This window comes from Lontra canadensis, unplaced genomic scaffold (assembly GCF_010015895.1).
Source record: "Lontra canadensis isolate GAN:19392208 unplaced genomic scaffold, GSC_riverotter_1.0 scaffold50, whole genome shotgun sequence".
In the NCBI taxonomy this organism is placed as follows: domain Eukaryota; kingdom Metazoa; phylum Chordata; class Mammalia; order Carnivora; family Mustelidae; genus Lontra; species Lontra canadensis.
In genome coordinates this window covers 2440675-2457389 of record NW_022631044.1, presented here as the reverse complement: position 1 = coordinate 2457389, position 16715 = coordinate 2440675, and the positions used below count along the sequence as shown (strand labels likewise).

General features: G+C 42.6%; 1 protein-coding gene across 1 annotated transcript in view; it reads right to left on the bottom strand.

The window, feature by feature from the left end:
• ADD2 (adducin 2) overlaps positions 1 to 16715 on the bottom strand; it is a 101421-nt gene extending 84706 nt beyond the window's left edge. The window contains exon 1 of the mRNA XM_032873689.1: positions 16288 to 16715. The gene's annotated coding sequence lies outside the window, so the exon portion shown is untranslated. The remainder of the gene's footprint in view (positions 1 to 16287) is intronic.

Genomic DNA, 16715 nt, shown 5'->3' with positions numbered 1-16715 from the left:
TGGTTTTGATTCAAGTCATGATCTCAGGATGATGGGATAGAGCCTGGTGTGTCGGGCTCCAAGCAGGGAGTCTGCTTGAAGATTCTCTCCCTCTGCCCATCTCCCACCTCTGTCTCCTCCCCATAAGATAAATAAATCTTTTAAAAAGAGATATCTTTATGTCTTTATTTTACCAACAAGTTTACTAAAGATTTCCTTTAAAAGAACAGTATAACAAACTAGTGGACTAGTGGCTCAACCTGTTCTCCAATCTAAACAACCCTTGAATCCTTGAGATTTTTCTTCATACAAACTTCTTCCCCTCTACTAGATCATGTAGGTTTTTTCCTGAACCCCAGCCACTTCCCATCATAGGCTATAAGTGTGATAACCAACACAGAGCACCATACTCTTGAAACCAATCAATGCAAATGAAGCTTAGCAAAGGAATCTATCTTGGAGTTTAAAGGCTGTGTTCTCAGAGTATCCTATAGGTTACGGGAAATGCAGGAGTGAAAATAAAAGAATCCCTGCATTGCACAAGGACATTGCAAGACACAGTGTCTTTGTAAGGTGCATCACGATATTATAATTAAAGGACATAAATATTTTTAATGTTTTAAGTGCATTTAGCCCTTGCCAAAAATGGTTTGAGAAAGCTAAAGAGGCTATAAATTCTGTAACATGCACACCCTTTGGACATTTGCCTATGGATATTTCCAATGTAATTTGTACTAAGCAAGGCCACAGAAACTTAAGATAGTGCCTCCCTAATTCTCTAAGTATATAGCCCTGTTGACTACCATATGTACAACAAAGGAGACAAACAAACCAAAGAAATGAATTGGGTTTTTAAGTCATAAACTGTTCATTTATATACCTTACCTAGAAATAAGTTTTCCTCATCTACATAATGAGATTAATGATACCATCCTCCTTATAGGGTGGTTGTGATCATCAGATTTTTAATATATACAAAAACAAATATACAATATTACCTTAGCTCAAGCTGCCATAACAGAATATTATAGACTGGGTAGATTATAAACAACAGAAATTGATTTCTCATAGTTCTGGAGTCTGGGAAGTCCAAGATCAAGGTGCCAGGAGATTTGGTGTCTGGTGAGGGCCTGCTTTCTGGTTCGTAGTCAGCTATTTTCTCACTGTCCTCACATAGTAGAAGAGACAAAGGAACTCTCTGAGGTCTCTTTTATAAGGTCATTAATCTCATTATTGCAGAGCCTCACGACCTAATCATCTCCAAAGTCCCCCACCTTCAAATACCATTGAATTAGGGATTAGGTTTCAATATATGAATTCTGGGGAGAAATAAACATCTGATCTATAGCAAATCATTAACACAGCCTGATATGCAGAAAGTGCTCAGTAAAAGTCAGCTACTACTTTTCTGATGGAACCAAGTGAAATATTTGGGATATGTTTTAGAGGACTAAGCCGATAGAATTTGGATAGATTGATTAGAAAAGTGACAAAAAGAGAGAAACCAAGGACAATTCCAAGATTTTTTGGTAATGAACAACGGGGAGGATGATCTAACACAGAGAAAAGCAGGTTTGAGGAAAGAAATCAAGACTCCCCTAGGGCCATGTTAGGCTTGGTCTGAGTTATCTGTTAGACATCACGTAGAAATGTCAAGGAGGTAGTTGGGAATATAAGTCTGCAACCTCACTGCTCAACACTACTCAAAATAAGATCCCAAGGCCAGCAGACTCAGCATCACCGAGGAGCTTGTTGGAAATGCACCACCTTTGAGCAATGGAATCAGAACGTACATTTTAACAAGATTCCAGGTGATCCATATGCACAATGAAGTTTGAGTAGCACTAAGCTATAGAGTTGTGGGGAAAAAAGAGACTAGACTCATCAGCATATACACAGAGTCTAAAGCTAAGGCCTGGATGAGCTCCCCTGGGTGTGTGTGTGGGGGGCGGTGTGTAAGGGAGACTTGTGGCCCAGAGTAGAGCCATGGGACGCTCCCACATTCAGAGGTCTCGTAGAGGTGAATAGAACCTCACAGAGGAAGAAGAGGAACACCCAGAGAGGCAAAGGAAAACCAGGAGAGTGAAAGGTCCCAGAAGGCCAAAGAATAGAATGTTGCAAGAAGAGGTCCAAGGTGTTGAAAGCTGCTGATGCATCAGTAAGATAGGAACAGAGAAGAGGCCATTAGATTTAGCAACAAGGTTATTAATGACCTTGACAAGAGCAGTCTCAGTAGCACAGAGAGGACAGAAGCCCATGTAGAGACAATGGGGAAGAGAAAGTGAGACAGCGAGCAAGGCAATTCTTGCAAGGAGTTTTGCTGAGAACATAAAGAGAAAAATGGGGTAGCACCTGAGATGCTTAGGTAGGAGATACTAGAACATGCCTGAATGCCAATGGAAATGTTGCAGTAGAGAGAAAGAGAGAAGCCAATGATGCAGAAAATAGAATGGCCAATTGCTGGAGTGGGGTTTTTAGAAGGTGAGAGGAACCAGGGCCCAGATCCCAGAGAAAGAATGGCCCCTGATAAAAGCAGGGCCTCTCTCCTCATTGCTTCTGTCTCTCAGTGAAATTGGAGGCACCCAGCAAGGTGGGTGAGAATGCAAGGAAAGAAGATTAAAAAAAAAAAAAAAGGAGTGAAATACTTATTTTGGAGAGTGGGAAAGTAAATGCCTCAGGATTGCCATGTAATGCAGGGTGCTTTTCTGAGATTTTTGGTCAGGCATTTAAGAAACCTCACACTTCCCTTTAACATGCTTCATTCCTCAAAATACGTCCTGTTCCAATGCATGAGTATGAATTTTGAGAAAGTGCATCTTCTTCATCAATCCTTATTTTTCCTGTCGCAGTTTATTTTGTTAAAGGTCACCATCAGCAGAGCAAGTCTAGACAAGGAAGTCATCTCAGAGCCACAGCAAGATGGTGATATGGAAGGACAGAAGCCTTCTGTCCCCTCCATGAGATTTATGGCTGGGGGTAATGCATGAATAATGACATGAAGACAAAAGATGCCTCAAGAGAGGAAGTTTTTCTTCTGTTCTCACAATGCACAAGAACTGCTAGGAGATCTCTCATGAGACCAGTACTTTCATAAACAACACCAGATACTGTTAATTGCCTTTAATTGAGTTTTGAACAAGCCCAAAGTCAATAACGCCTCCTTGGTTACCCTCCTTCCTGCTTGGAAGCCAATCTTATGAACAATCCTATAACTCTTTGCAGGATTCCCTAAATCTGCTACATAAAGCCCATTTCTGTGATCCAAAAATAAAAAAAAATCTAAAGCCTCACTCTCCTCACTGTTATCTCACAGCCACATCCCATATACTTGGGGCCTTGGCACCATGTGGATAGCATTTGTGTGCCCCATAGCCACTTACATCTACTTCTTCTACTGCTTCAAGACCCCACTGCCTTGGAAGTCCATGGCTCCCATTTAGACAGACTTGCCATCAGCCCCCTTGTGGCTATCCTCCAATTTCCTGGTCATTCCCCTTACTCACTGATGACTTTACCATCTTCCCCTCCTTTCTCATTCCTGATGACTTCAACATTCACATCTATGCAGTGATCCACCCAATAGCCAGCCTTCACATTTTCCTGGCCTCTCATGCCAATCATCTCTCTCTCCACCCCAGCCTCAGCCACCCACTCCCCTAGTCATATACCCTAGATCTTGCCATCACCAATAAGATTACCATCTCCAACGTATGGATTTCACATCCTCCTCCTGGACCATCCCCTTCCAGCCCACCTACTCTGATTCTCCAATGTCTCCAAGACCTTGTACTCATTTTTTCACTATCTACCCCCAAAGTCCACTCTTCACATCCTTTCTTATCTAGCTTGTATTAACTAGTCCAGCCAGGTAATAATCCCCTTGCAAAGTACCTCTAACTCCTCTGTTCCTCTCTCCTCTACTATTCTCACCTCAGAGAACCCCACCTTTGGTTAAATACTACAAGACCTTGCTCCCAGTGTACATCTGAGTAGTTGACCCTTGCATACAGCTGTGCAAACTGGACTTATTTCAAAATTCTCTATTTTAAACATCTATCTTAAAGAGATATTTACTGGTCTCTATAACCAGTAAAGACCAGAACTTGAAGTATGCACATTAAGAAAAAGAAAAAAGGAGTCAGTATTATAGCTGTCTTCTTCCATCCCTCCCTTACTTCCTAAGGGAGTAGCTCCTCATAATACAAACCACAATATCCTCCAGAGAAGAAATCCTGAAGCAGCCTGGGTAGGAGGAAGGATGAGATAGCCTAGCTCCTGACTTCACCCCCTCCACCTCTCCCATATTACCTTCCTCTTGGGCAACTCTCCTTACATCCCTCTATAGTACTTCCCACACTCTATGGCCCATTATGCTTCTGCTCCCCCTTTGAGACTAAGGAAATAGCCCTTCTCCTGTTTGCCTTAGAATGGCCTAAACAAGCAGACATTTAAAAGACAAGAGACAACCAAAAAAGAGATACTGTGGCATTCAAGCTCATGAAAAGATGTTCAAAGTCATTGACATTAAGGAAATGCAAATTAAAACCACAATGAGATACTACCACCTCTATCATAAGGGCTAAAATTAAAAAAAAAAAACAACAACTAGCAATACCAAGTTTAGAGCATCTAGAACTCTAATAATTGCTGGTGGGGATGCAAAATGGGGTACAGTCATTTTGGAAACAATTTGGCAGTTTCTTATAAAGTTAAGAATACACTTAGGATACCACAACACAACCCCACTCTTAGGTATTATTTACCTGAGAGAACTAAAATACACAAAAATTTGTGTATCAATATGTACAGTGGCTTTATTCATAATCATCAAAAACTGGAAACAACCCAAATGTCCTTTAATGCGTGAATAACTAAACAAACTGGTACAGCCATCCAAATAAATATTACTCAGCAATCAAAAGAAATGAACCATTAATATTTGTAGCAACAAAGTTTAATCTCAAAAATATTATACAAAGTGAAAGAAGTTGGACACAAAAGACTACACTGTATGCTCCCATTTATAGGACATCCTGGAAAAGGCAAAACCAGTTGGGTCGTTGTCAGGGGCTGTGGGTGGATGGGGGAGATTCACTCCAAAGGGGCACAAAGGAACCTTGTTCTGTCTTGATTGTGGTGCTGGTAACATGAATGTACATATTTGTCAAAATTCATAGAACAATATGCCTAAGAAAGGTGAACTGTACTCTATGATACCTCAACACGCTTGACTTTAAAAAGCACAAGCCAATAAATTAAAAAGTGATGTTCTTTTGCATAACACATGGGACACAATAGTAAATTATACCTGTAACACAAATAGCATCAGAAAAAATCATTTTTGCAGAACTGGTTCCTGATCCCACAGAAGCAGCACACTAGGATGGAAAGAGCTCACATATGACAGAGTACCTTTCCTGGTACTCCCAGGCTCCTTTTCAAGGGGTCATCTAGCAGCTGGGCATTCATCTCAGCCCCTCTGTCGGGAGCTAAGAACCTCACTCCAAATCCACAACCATTTGGTCCTCCGATGGGCAGAAATAGAATGACTGACATCCTGAAACACAGAGCTCAGCCTTGCTGCCTTATCCACATACGTCAGCCATACCACCTCACACTGGCAGAAGCAAAAACTTCACTAACCATGGGATGACATACTGTGGCAATTATAGAGCAAGAATGGCGACCTTCTTTCTCAAATTCTGACTAACTTTGAAAGACTATTTTAGCAGGTAAAAAGTAATGCAGAACCTCAACAGGAGAGACACTAAGATAATTACAGATCAGCATTGTAGACTTGCTCTGCAAATTGAAGCCCCACTTTCTTGGCTTGGCTCCTCATTTCCCAGCAGACTTGAACTTTCTGGGGATGCACCCAGCCATCCATAAAATCCCAATGAACCCAATCCACAGCAATAAAAACGAGGTCCTTTTGCATAACTAAAGCTAGAGATCTGCTTTAAAACATTGTCAACTTAATTAAGTATTGCTTCCTGGGTGTCCCAGTTGTAGGAGCTATGGATTTTTGTCCCATTATTATAAATTAACTTAATAGATTTGTCCTTTAACAATATTCTCTAGCTATTTTCCTTTTGTGCTTGAAGTTGACTAATGTTTAACATCATGATTAAGATGAAAGTCTCCAATTATAACAAAAGAGCAAACACTATAAAACAGCAGACATATTTAATTATGAAAAAATTCACAAATATGCAAAATTGGAGAGCATACTATATAACGAACTCCAAGTACCCATCGTCTAACTTCAGAGTAGATTGCAATTTTCCCGAGAGGGTCTGGGTCACATCTCTTGTCCCAGTGTAATTATTAATAGCATCTCCTTTCACTTTAAAAAGTGTCAGTTTAGATATTATACCCAGTCTCAAAACTATCAACTTGTAGTCCATCTCAATTCACCTCAACCCCACCTATACCCCAATAAAAAAAGATTTTGAGACAAATCATAGACATTGATCATTTCATCCATAAATATAATAGATTTTGAAAAGCAGATTTTAATTCTTTGACATCCTTAAACCTGATACATTTTCGGTTCAGAACCAAGTATAACAAGGACAGGCTTCAAAGCTGGCAACAGTTTTTATAGCCTGTAACTTCAACAGTTAAGATCTATAAAGCAGGATCCCCAAAACTGTCTTCTGTCTCAGTGATCACTGCGAGGGCTGAAAAATGAAGCAATTATCTCCAAATTAAACGGAGACAGAGAAACAACTGAAACTTCTTAATGTGTATAACTCCACATTTACTTTCTGAACAAAGCACCTGTGGAACCCAAAAATCCCTCCTTTTTATCAAGGTTTAAAAAAAAAAAAAAAAAGCCAGCAGCCCCTCCCTCCGTGAGGACACGCAGTGTTCACTAACTTTCTCTGTTAGTTCCTTACTTTCTGCATCCAAACCGAGTACTGGCTACTCTGACAAATGACCTTCCGTAGCAACTAGCCAATAACTGCAGCCCAGGTTCCCCAAAGAAGTTTCTGTCTTACCTTAACCCTCATCTTATCCTGGGCTTTTTCAGACTATTAGCCAAACCCTTCTAATTTGGGACTTGCACCTTTCTGAAGAGAAACAACTGAGCCTGTTAGAATTGTATATAAGCTAAACGTCATTCATCTTAGAGTGGGGTGAAAGAATGATTCAGAGCTTCTGCACTATCCTAGACCAGAGAAGATGTTGGAATTGAGTTGGTAGGTACCATACATATTTGAAGGCATTTTCAAAACAAAGAAGAACAAACTTCACTGGGTTTTAATTTAAACCATGGGCATGCCAGCAGCTTATTTTATCACTACTATGCATGGCTTGATTGAAAACTAATGTCCTTGGCTTCTAATTCAAGATGGCAGGCCTAATCCCACATAGCCCTATGTTCTTCTCTCTCTCTCTCCTTGGATTCCATTAAATTGACCATAAGGGGATAAAAATGCATAATCCCATAATAACAAAGTAAAAGCAGGTTGTTATCAGAGGAGAGATTTCAGCAAGTTTCTGTAGGACAAAAAGCAGATGGGGAACTGGTGACTAATGTTTGAAGCAAAAGAAGCCTCAGCCCAAATTTTAGGTAAAGGATGCTAGAGCCCAGGAAGCAGACGATCTGTGGCAGAGCCCTGAAGTGTCCCAGCTGGTGATATGGCAGGCAAGATAAAGGGCAGGAAGAAAAAAGAGACTGGACACCGCAGCACAAATTGTGGGTCTCTATAGCAGAGCAGAGCCCACTCACCTTTTCTCTTGTGCCCATTCACAGTGACACCACCCCCCGAAGCCAGGCACTCAGCTGTGGTAACCTCTGTATCTCAAAATAGTAGGCAGGTGTTCTCAGTTCATCAGTTTGATGAGCGGAGGGGTCTTCTTAGAGAAACTGCACACCCTGCAGGGGGTGAACAAGGGCAGCTGTGGTGGTGTTTGTGTCCCCAGGGTCATCTTGGGAGCGTTTCCTATCTAGGGGCCCAAGGGTTGAGATATGGGAGCCCCTGAGAAGGATATGAAATTCTAGATTATTACTTGTGAACAATATCAACACAGATAATGAACAGTTTAAAATTTTTCAGCTTTTAGAATTACCGTCATTATAGACAAATCATATAAACTAACTATGGCCACGGAGCAGAATGAATATTTTATCAACTTTGATAAAGCAAAAGGAAAGGAAAGCTAAAGGTAAGGAGGAAGCAGGGCAAGAAGAGGTGGTGGTAATAGCCTTACCTTACACAGAGTAAGTCAAGTGACCCAATTAACAGTCCATAGAATGAGAAAGCTCGTTTTAATGAAGACATTGTCTGAAGCCTCAGCGATAACCGGAGAAAGAGAGTAAGGAGAGGTAGAAGGCATGATGTAAATAAACTACATCCTTGACTGTCATGGCAGAAGGTCACCAGAGGATGATCGAAGTTGATCGAAGCAGCAGTGTATGCATATTATTTTGAGATACAGAGGTAACTATGGCAGAACAGCAAAGAGCTAAACGCAGTTTGCCTGTCTGTGGATAAGGATTTGGGCTGGCCAGGGATTGCTGCTTTCTGTTAGAAGCCCTTCAGTCCTATTTGATTTATCAACTATACACACGCATTGCCTTTAAAACAGTACAAACCTGGGGTGGGGAGGGGAGGAGAAAAAGAAAGAAAAATAATGACAGTTCTTCTGGATATGCAAGAAAGGAAATCTCAAGCACCCTGCAGCAGGAACAAGCCTGGAATGGGTTAAGCTGGATACCGCATAACTATGGTAACAGATGTAGCTAATTTGGGACACAAATGAGGGTGTTGGAAGGATCTAAGAGAAATGTGGTGCTAAGAGGGAAGAAGAATCAATTCTAAATAAAGGAATGTCGAGATAATCAGTATGGACGCTCTGCCATCTGACACAGTAAAGGAGGAAAGAACTGAACGCACCCTCACTTTTTGACTATTTTTTCACCATCAATTCTTTTAAAGATTTATTTTAGTTAGAGAGTGAGCGAGCATGAGTTGGGGGAGGGTCAGCAGGAGGGGGGGGGGGGGTGGTGGATCTTAAGCGGACTCCATGCTGAGGACAGAGCCCTGACCCGGGGCTAGATCTCATGACCCCGACATCATGACCTGAGCTGAAATCAAGAGTTGGATGCTCTACTGACTGAGCCACCCAGGCACCCCCTCGCCATCAATTTATTTAAAAGCAAAAGTCAAGAGATTCTTATATGGGCTCCTTGCTGAGTAAAGAAAGTAAATATAATAAAATTCATATTCAATAAAATAACATGGGCTGAAAATCACATCCATTGTTAGAAGAAATTGTCTTCATGAGTCCCCAAGCATTTCAAGTTTAATGACTTCATTTGCTCTTCAAGAAAAACAATTTAGAAATGACATGCAAATGCACATGTATTGGCTTTCCCTTGATACAATGATTTGCAAAAGAGCATATGCAGTTAAGTAACCCTTTCGAAATTCCACAGAAAATGACCAAAAAAAGAGAAAAATAGGAACAAATCTGCATCACTTCTGGTTACCAGGAAGACTGCCAACCACGTGGCAGAATCTGTGAGGAATCGACATCTTTGCTACATCAACTCTTCCCATCCAGAAACAGGACATTCGGGATTTCTGAAATACTCATAGTTCACATGTTCTGTGAAAATGTCCATTTCATCAAGATTTTCACATATGTTAGCATACAATAATGCAGTGTTATGATTTCAAATCTCTTCTCTGCTTTGTCCCACCTTTCATTTCTAGTATTGTTTTAATCATAATCAGGCTTGCTAGAAGTTTGTCTGTTCAGTTGGCTTTCTAAAAGAAGCAACTTGCCAGACAAAAGTGGGGGGAGGGCACATAAGGTTGGAGGAAAGAGCTTGAGAAAGGTGTGGAGACTGTGGGGGAGGTTTGTAGAGGGGACATGTCCAGGAAGATGGTGGGTGGAGTGTGAAGGAAGAAGATGTAAAGGTAAAGAATTTGGGTTTTATTCCAAGAGTAGAAGATTGTCAAGAATCTCTGTTTCAGAAAGATCACTGTAGATTGATGGAAGGAGCTTGAGTTCAAGGTAGGCAAGAGAAGTGGGAAGATCCAGAGGAATCCAAGAGGGAGTGATGAAACCCAAGCCCAAGCAAACTAGCCCCGGCAGGATGGAAGGCAACCTCATCAACACAGAGACCAAGGTCTAGCTGGGCCTCATGGAAGCTACCAGAACAAGAATCACTTGGCCACCTCAGGAAAACCAAGTGGCTTCTTCTCTAAATTGGCTAGGGGAGCAGAGGAATGACTTACCAACACCCTCATGTCTGTTTTTTTTTGTTTTGGATGGTGTTGGGGGGGGCTGGAACTGGTTTTTTTTGTATTGTTTCCTCACCCTGACTCCCCCTCCCTGTTTGGCCTCATATGGACACCCTGCCCTGAGATCCTAAGTCCTCACAGGTCTATGCCTATCCAATCAGCTGTCTGCGTGGGGCGAAGGCATGGGTGAAGGATGTCAGCGGTCCTTAAAGCTGCCACTCACAGTAGTCAAAGGCATTTTCTCCTTGGCTTGGTAAGTACGTTCAAGGCTGGGCCCAGGGAAGACCGTTCCAGATATCATATGGAGCACTGATATTTGCTTTCTGACAACCACATCCGAAATTCCCTAGCCTCCAGGTCCTGCCTGGGTTGCTTAGGGGATCCTCTGTCAGACCAAGTACATTAGAAGTATTTACAGCTGGGTCAAGTGACATTTATTTATGTACTTTATTTTCAGCTGTAACTGTTGGGGGTGATCAGAACTGACCTGGTTTGAAGCTGGCTATCTTAAAGCCCCACATTATTCGGGGGTCCCTCAGCACACATCAGGATCGGGGGTCCAGTTACTCAAGGTAGAAGGTGCTGATAAAGTTCCTAAAGCCCTTTGATTATTACCCCCACCTTCCCCCTGACCACACCATAGTGCATCCAGGTCTGGTGCATTGAGCCTGAGTATTTTTCTAGGACTCAGCTGGAAGAATATCCCTGCTTCCTCTGGGGAGGGCCCCTTGTTGACTCATGGGCTGGTTGATGTTGGTTGGCACCAACTCTACCATATCTTCTAGAGAGTCCTTGAAGAATCTAGGCCCTTTGATATCTCTCTCTTCTCTGCAACTAAAATAGATCTGTCTTCCTTTGCCTGGCATGTCCTGGTTTTCGCATTAAATGTCCCCCATCCCAAAAAAGCCATCAGTCCTTGGCAACCAGGGCCCTAAGTAACACAGCAGCAAATAAAACCTGTGTGTAATAGAATACAATATAAATGCATAGGTTTATGATAGGTATATATTAAAAGGAAAGCTATCAAAAATACAATTATAGTGGGAGACTGGCATAATTTTATAATCTTTGACAGATCACTTAAGTGCAAAGAAAACTTAAAAACAGGGGCGCCTGGGTGGCTCAGTGGGTGAAAGCCTCTGTCTTCAGCTCAGGTCACGATCCCAGGGTCCTGGGATCAAGCTCCATGTCAGGCTCTCTTCTCCCTGCTTCCCCCTCTCTCTCTCTGCCTGCCTCTCTGCCTACTTCTGATCTCTGTCAAATAAATAAATAAAATCTTAAAAAAAAAAAAAAAACAGATTTGAACAATATAATCAGTAAACTCATTTTAAACTATACAATTGAACATTGCAGTTCACAAAGACTCTTTTTACCTCCTTCAGTAACATTGGCAAACCTCTCAGATGTAGTTTACCATGGAAGTTAGGTCAGGATGAATCTTTGCTGGAACCTTGCCATTCCATAGGTGCTCTACGAGTCTGGGGGACTTTGATGTTGTTGTAAGCAGAGGCAGTTTTTGGTATTATGGTCTTAAAATTCTTTCAAGCTAAAACTATGGTAGCCAAGGTATACAGAGTAAAATATTATGGCTGCAATCTCTCTTCTAGAGATTCAAAATTCTATTTCAAACATCTTGGGTGTGTCCTTGTCCACAGTCCAAAATGCTTACACTATAAAGAAATCTTTTTTTTTTTTAAAGATTTTCTTTATTTATTTGACAGAGATCACAATTAGGCAGAGAGGCAGGCAGGCATAGAGAGGGGGAAGCAGGCTTCCTGATGAGCAGAGCCTGATGCAGGGCTCGATCCCAGGACCCTGAGATCATGACCTGAGCTGAAAGCAGAGGCTTAACCCACTGAGCCACCCAGGCGCCCCTACAGAAATCTCTTTTGAAGGAAAAAATTTCTCATGGACCCAAGGTTGACCTAAGTCACATTTATTAAAATGTAACTGAAATAAGTACACTCATAAAGACCAGTTAAAAACACCCAGGCATTATAGCTTTCATATAACTAAAATGCCAAAATAAATTTACGAATAAATGCAACTGTAAAACTTTAAAATGTCAAATACATAAAGTTATCTTCTTGCAACAGATGATATTGTTTTGCTGGAATTAAAACTCCATTTTGGGTTTATCAACAGAAAGATATAGTCTCAGGTCTAGTTACTACATGTTATCACTATCTGAATTTTGGCTTCAACGATACCAATGCGGGCAACTAATAAAGCATGTATGCAAAATAATATTAGTAACCTCAAAAATGTGTTTGCTACACTGAAGATAATCAGGTACCATAATTTAAAATTCTTCTAAAAACCATCCTGAGATGCCTACATAAATGGGTACCATTTCATACTAATAAAAATAGTAACTAACATCACTAACATCTATTGAACTTTACTATATGCTCCAAGTCTTTCACATGTAGTGACTCTAATCCTTGCAATGTCACTATGAAATCAATACCACATATTTATCTCCATATTATCAAAAGAAACTGAGGATCACAGAGGTTGAATAATGCCCAAGTTTCACAGCTAGTAAGTAAAAAAAAAAAAAATTTAGTTTGAAGTCAGACAGTCTGGCTCCACTCAGTCATTACACCAAATTACCGGTCTCATTGTTTTGGACACAAGGTAGTTTTGGGGGGGTTACTAAATCTGCATCAAATTTAGATCTAATCCAATTATTGCTGAAACCAGCAACAGGAACTCTGTCATTGTGTTTTCACTACAACACCTGCTGCTAATAAGTTCCCGCAACTCAGTAACTATGAAGGTACGACTAGCATGAGAGCATCAGTCCTTGACAATATAGTGCTGATCCCAGGAATTGTTCTTCTGAGCCTGACGAGCCTATGCCCTGTGTGGACTCACTGTTCTCTCCATGTACCTCTAGTTAAACTCCTCTCTGCCTCATGACCTGAGCCACCAGGCCTGCTCCTGGCTCACATGGAAAGACACAGAGGCAAATACAGGCCCCACCATTGGCTTTGGAGTTGCCATCAAGATAATCCAGAACATATTTTATTATTAATTATTTAAGATTATCACTGAAGTAAAACTGCTAATTTTAGAGAAGACACAGATCCCTCAAAATGTATAGATCTCAGAACCCCAGTGGTCTGAGAGACCCATGAGTGGTATAAACTCACACTGAGGAACACTTTAAAAACAGTGGTTTGGGGCACCTGTGTGGCTCAGAGGGTTAAGCCTCTGCCTTCAGCTCAGGTCATGATCTCAGCGTCCGGGGATCGAATTTTGAGCTCTCTGCTCATTGGGGAGCCTGCTTCCCCCTCTCTCTGCCTGCTGCTCTGCCTACTTGTGATCTCTCTCTCTCTGTGTCAAATAAATATATAAAATCTTAAAAAAAAAAAAAAACAAACAAACAGCAGTATGAATCCCTCCTTGTATCTGACAAGAACATGATTGAAGCCACCATTCCAAACAATGTTATATTTTCGAAGAGTTCTTTTCTGCTCTTAGAATCAAGAACTATTGTGCTTCACTTACATTTTTGTTTTGTGTTTTATGTTCTGGACATGTGACATTCTGCGTTTCATGCTTTTTCTGCACAGCTCTCAGAATAATCTGTGATTATGCATTCATTTATAGGGTTTCCTGATGGAGGTCAGTTCCTCTCCTTCATCATTAAGTGCTGTCAAGACAGAGACCATGTCTGTCCCTGCACCCTTCACAGAACCTGGCGCATAGTAGGGCCTCACTGAGTGTTTGTTAAATGAACAAATGGGTGGATGAGTCAATAAATAAATAAAACACGTGAGTCATGGGTTGGTCAGTTCTTCCTGTTCTGTGACATGCTGGAAAGTTTAGAGTTGGATTTGTTTACCTTCATAACAAGTACAGAGGGTCTTGTGCTTGTATTTTTGTATTAGTTTCATTCTTAATACCATTTTATATCTCTACCCTTAGTCTTTTTTCTTTCTCATTTATTTCTAAGTTAGTCTCCCTTGCTATGTTTTATAAAGACCAATAAACTGTCTTAGATTTCTTGTAGAACAAGGTAGATAAATACATTTATCAAAGTCTTTCCAACATACTTTTGAAACCTTAACACTGATTTCTGTCCCAATAAACATATTTCATCACCTGTAAACTCTTAGAGAATACTGTGATGTGCTAATTCTAGCACCATCCTAACATTTAAAGCCAATTCAACTCAAGCCCAGAAACCACATGCGGTGTGTCATTTCAGGCAGTGCTATGTATTTTGTATGTAACAAGCAGATTTCTAATAAGGTTAAGCAATTGGACAAGAAAGAATATATGGCTTCCCACAAACTGTATGGATTTGGATCAAAGATTTTAGTGGTTCTCCAAAATATATTATAATTACAGTAATAAAAGTTTTGCTATTGGGGGTGAGGAGATGAAAAGTGGACAGGGGTGGAGAAAGAGACAGGTCTGGGCAAGATCCTGGTCCCTACCCACTGACAAAAGCCTGACCACAGAATGAAGGTATAACACTATAAAGCAAAAATATTAAATGATCTAAATCCCTCTGTAAAATCTAACATAGACTATTCATATGCTAGTGGCCAGAGTGACTTGCAAGTCTGAAACTTCAGTTATCTGCTCTTATTCATTTAAACCATTTTCACTTCAAATGTTTACCAATTCTCTCTTAAAATGAAACCCAATGTTTAAATCTCTTTAACGAGGCCACCCCTACAAGTTAAACATGCATCTCATGTACCTTATCTAGACCCACACGAGATGTGAAAGGAGGTGGGTCTGCCCTCTCCAATCACTTGCTCCCACCAGGATGTCAGATCACCCTCTCCTTTGGGCTTAGTCAGAAAGCACAAAATGTCCATTTAGCAAACTGAGATTTGATTTCTATTATTAATAAGGCTCATTTGAGTCAGTTGAATCTTAGACAACAAACTGCAAGAGGCAAGAGTGGGTGTAAAGAAACAGATGGGTAATAATCATGTGTCACAGATAAATGACAATTTTTTTAAAAGAATTTGATAGGGTGTGGGCTGGGGCTTTTTTCCCCCCCTTCCCTTTTCTCTCGCTCTCCCCCTCCCTCCCTCCCTCTCTCTCCTGGGGCTTTCTCTCTCGGTCTTTCTTTCTCCCTCTCTTTGGCGAGGGGTGGAGATTATAGAAGAAAAGGAAGGGGGAGAAAAAGCAAGACAATAGGCTAGACAGAGCGCCTGATCGGCATCCTAAAGCAGTCTGCCCCGCCCCCACTCCATCCCAAACCTAACACCTGGTAGCTCAGTGGTTGTGATTTCAAAACTGGCAGAAGCTGCCCGCCCCCCACCCCACCCGGCCTCCCGGACCAAGGGTGGTCTCCAACCCGGGGGCAGGAGGGGAGAGGAGGCAGGAAAATAGAGGGGGAGGGAAGATGAAAGCTAAGGGAGGAACAGACTGGCAAGACCTCTTGGGGACAGTGGCCCTTTTTCCCTCCAAAGTGGTGGAGTGGCATAAAAATCCAGATCCACTGGGGCCCGCTCACGTGCCAGCTCCCCTGCTCCAAATGCAGGCCGCCGCCGATGCCGCACCTGCTGCCTCGCAGCTGCAGCAGAGCGCCCCGCCTCGAGCCTTGACGACGCCCGGGGGACGCGCCCAGCCCGCCGAGCACTCCTCACGGCTCCCCCGGAGGGCGGCGGCCAAGCAGGAAGGTTAGGGAGGGGCAGCCCCCGTGAAGCGACGCTTGCCGCCCGCCAGCCCTGACCCAGAAGAATGCCCCACCTGTCAGGCGTGGCGCTCGGAGCGAGGGCGTCCCACCGTCCCCACGCAGAGGCCAGCCCTACTCAGCCCCGGAGTATCTTTCCGGAGATCCTCCAATTTTACATCATCCACAGAAACCTTTAGACACAAAACACACAGCCGTGGGGAAGGGCGGCATCTCTCACACTCACACACACACACACACACACACAAGCAGACCCTCGACAATCGGGACCAACCAGCTCGCGCACAGTGGACGGACGGTTGCTGTAGGGGTCTCAAATTCCATCAAAAGAAACAAAACCAAGGCAAGCCACGACGCCCGTTCCCAAGCCGGGCTTACCTCCTGCACAGCATCTTATCCATCCCTGGTCTTCCACGGCGGGTTGCTGTTTTGCTTTGTTGTCTTTTCCTTTGGGTGTCTGCTTAATAAATGCACCCAGCTAATCTGCAGAGCAATGTTTTCTTCCCATCCCGCAGCCCCACACTTGTCAGAGCTGCCTGGAATTCCACCAGCAGTGCAGCTTCCCCGCGTCAGCGGTGATTACAGACAACAGAAGCCGCTACTCCTTGACAAAAGGCTGTCGTTCACGCTCGTCCCTTACAGCCCTGCGGTCAGAATTAAATCCATTTCCCGCACAAGGCTGGGAGGAAATGAGAGCTCTCTTGGCCGTGCGCGCTGACAAAAGGACGCCTGGCGGCGCCCACAGCGCCCCCTCTAGCGGGCCGCTGCCCGGCTGCCCCAGGGCCGCGATGCTGCAGTGCCCCCAC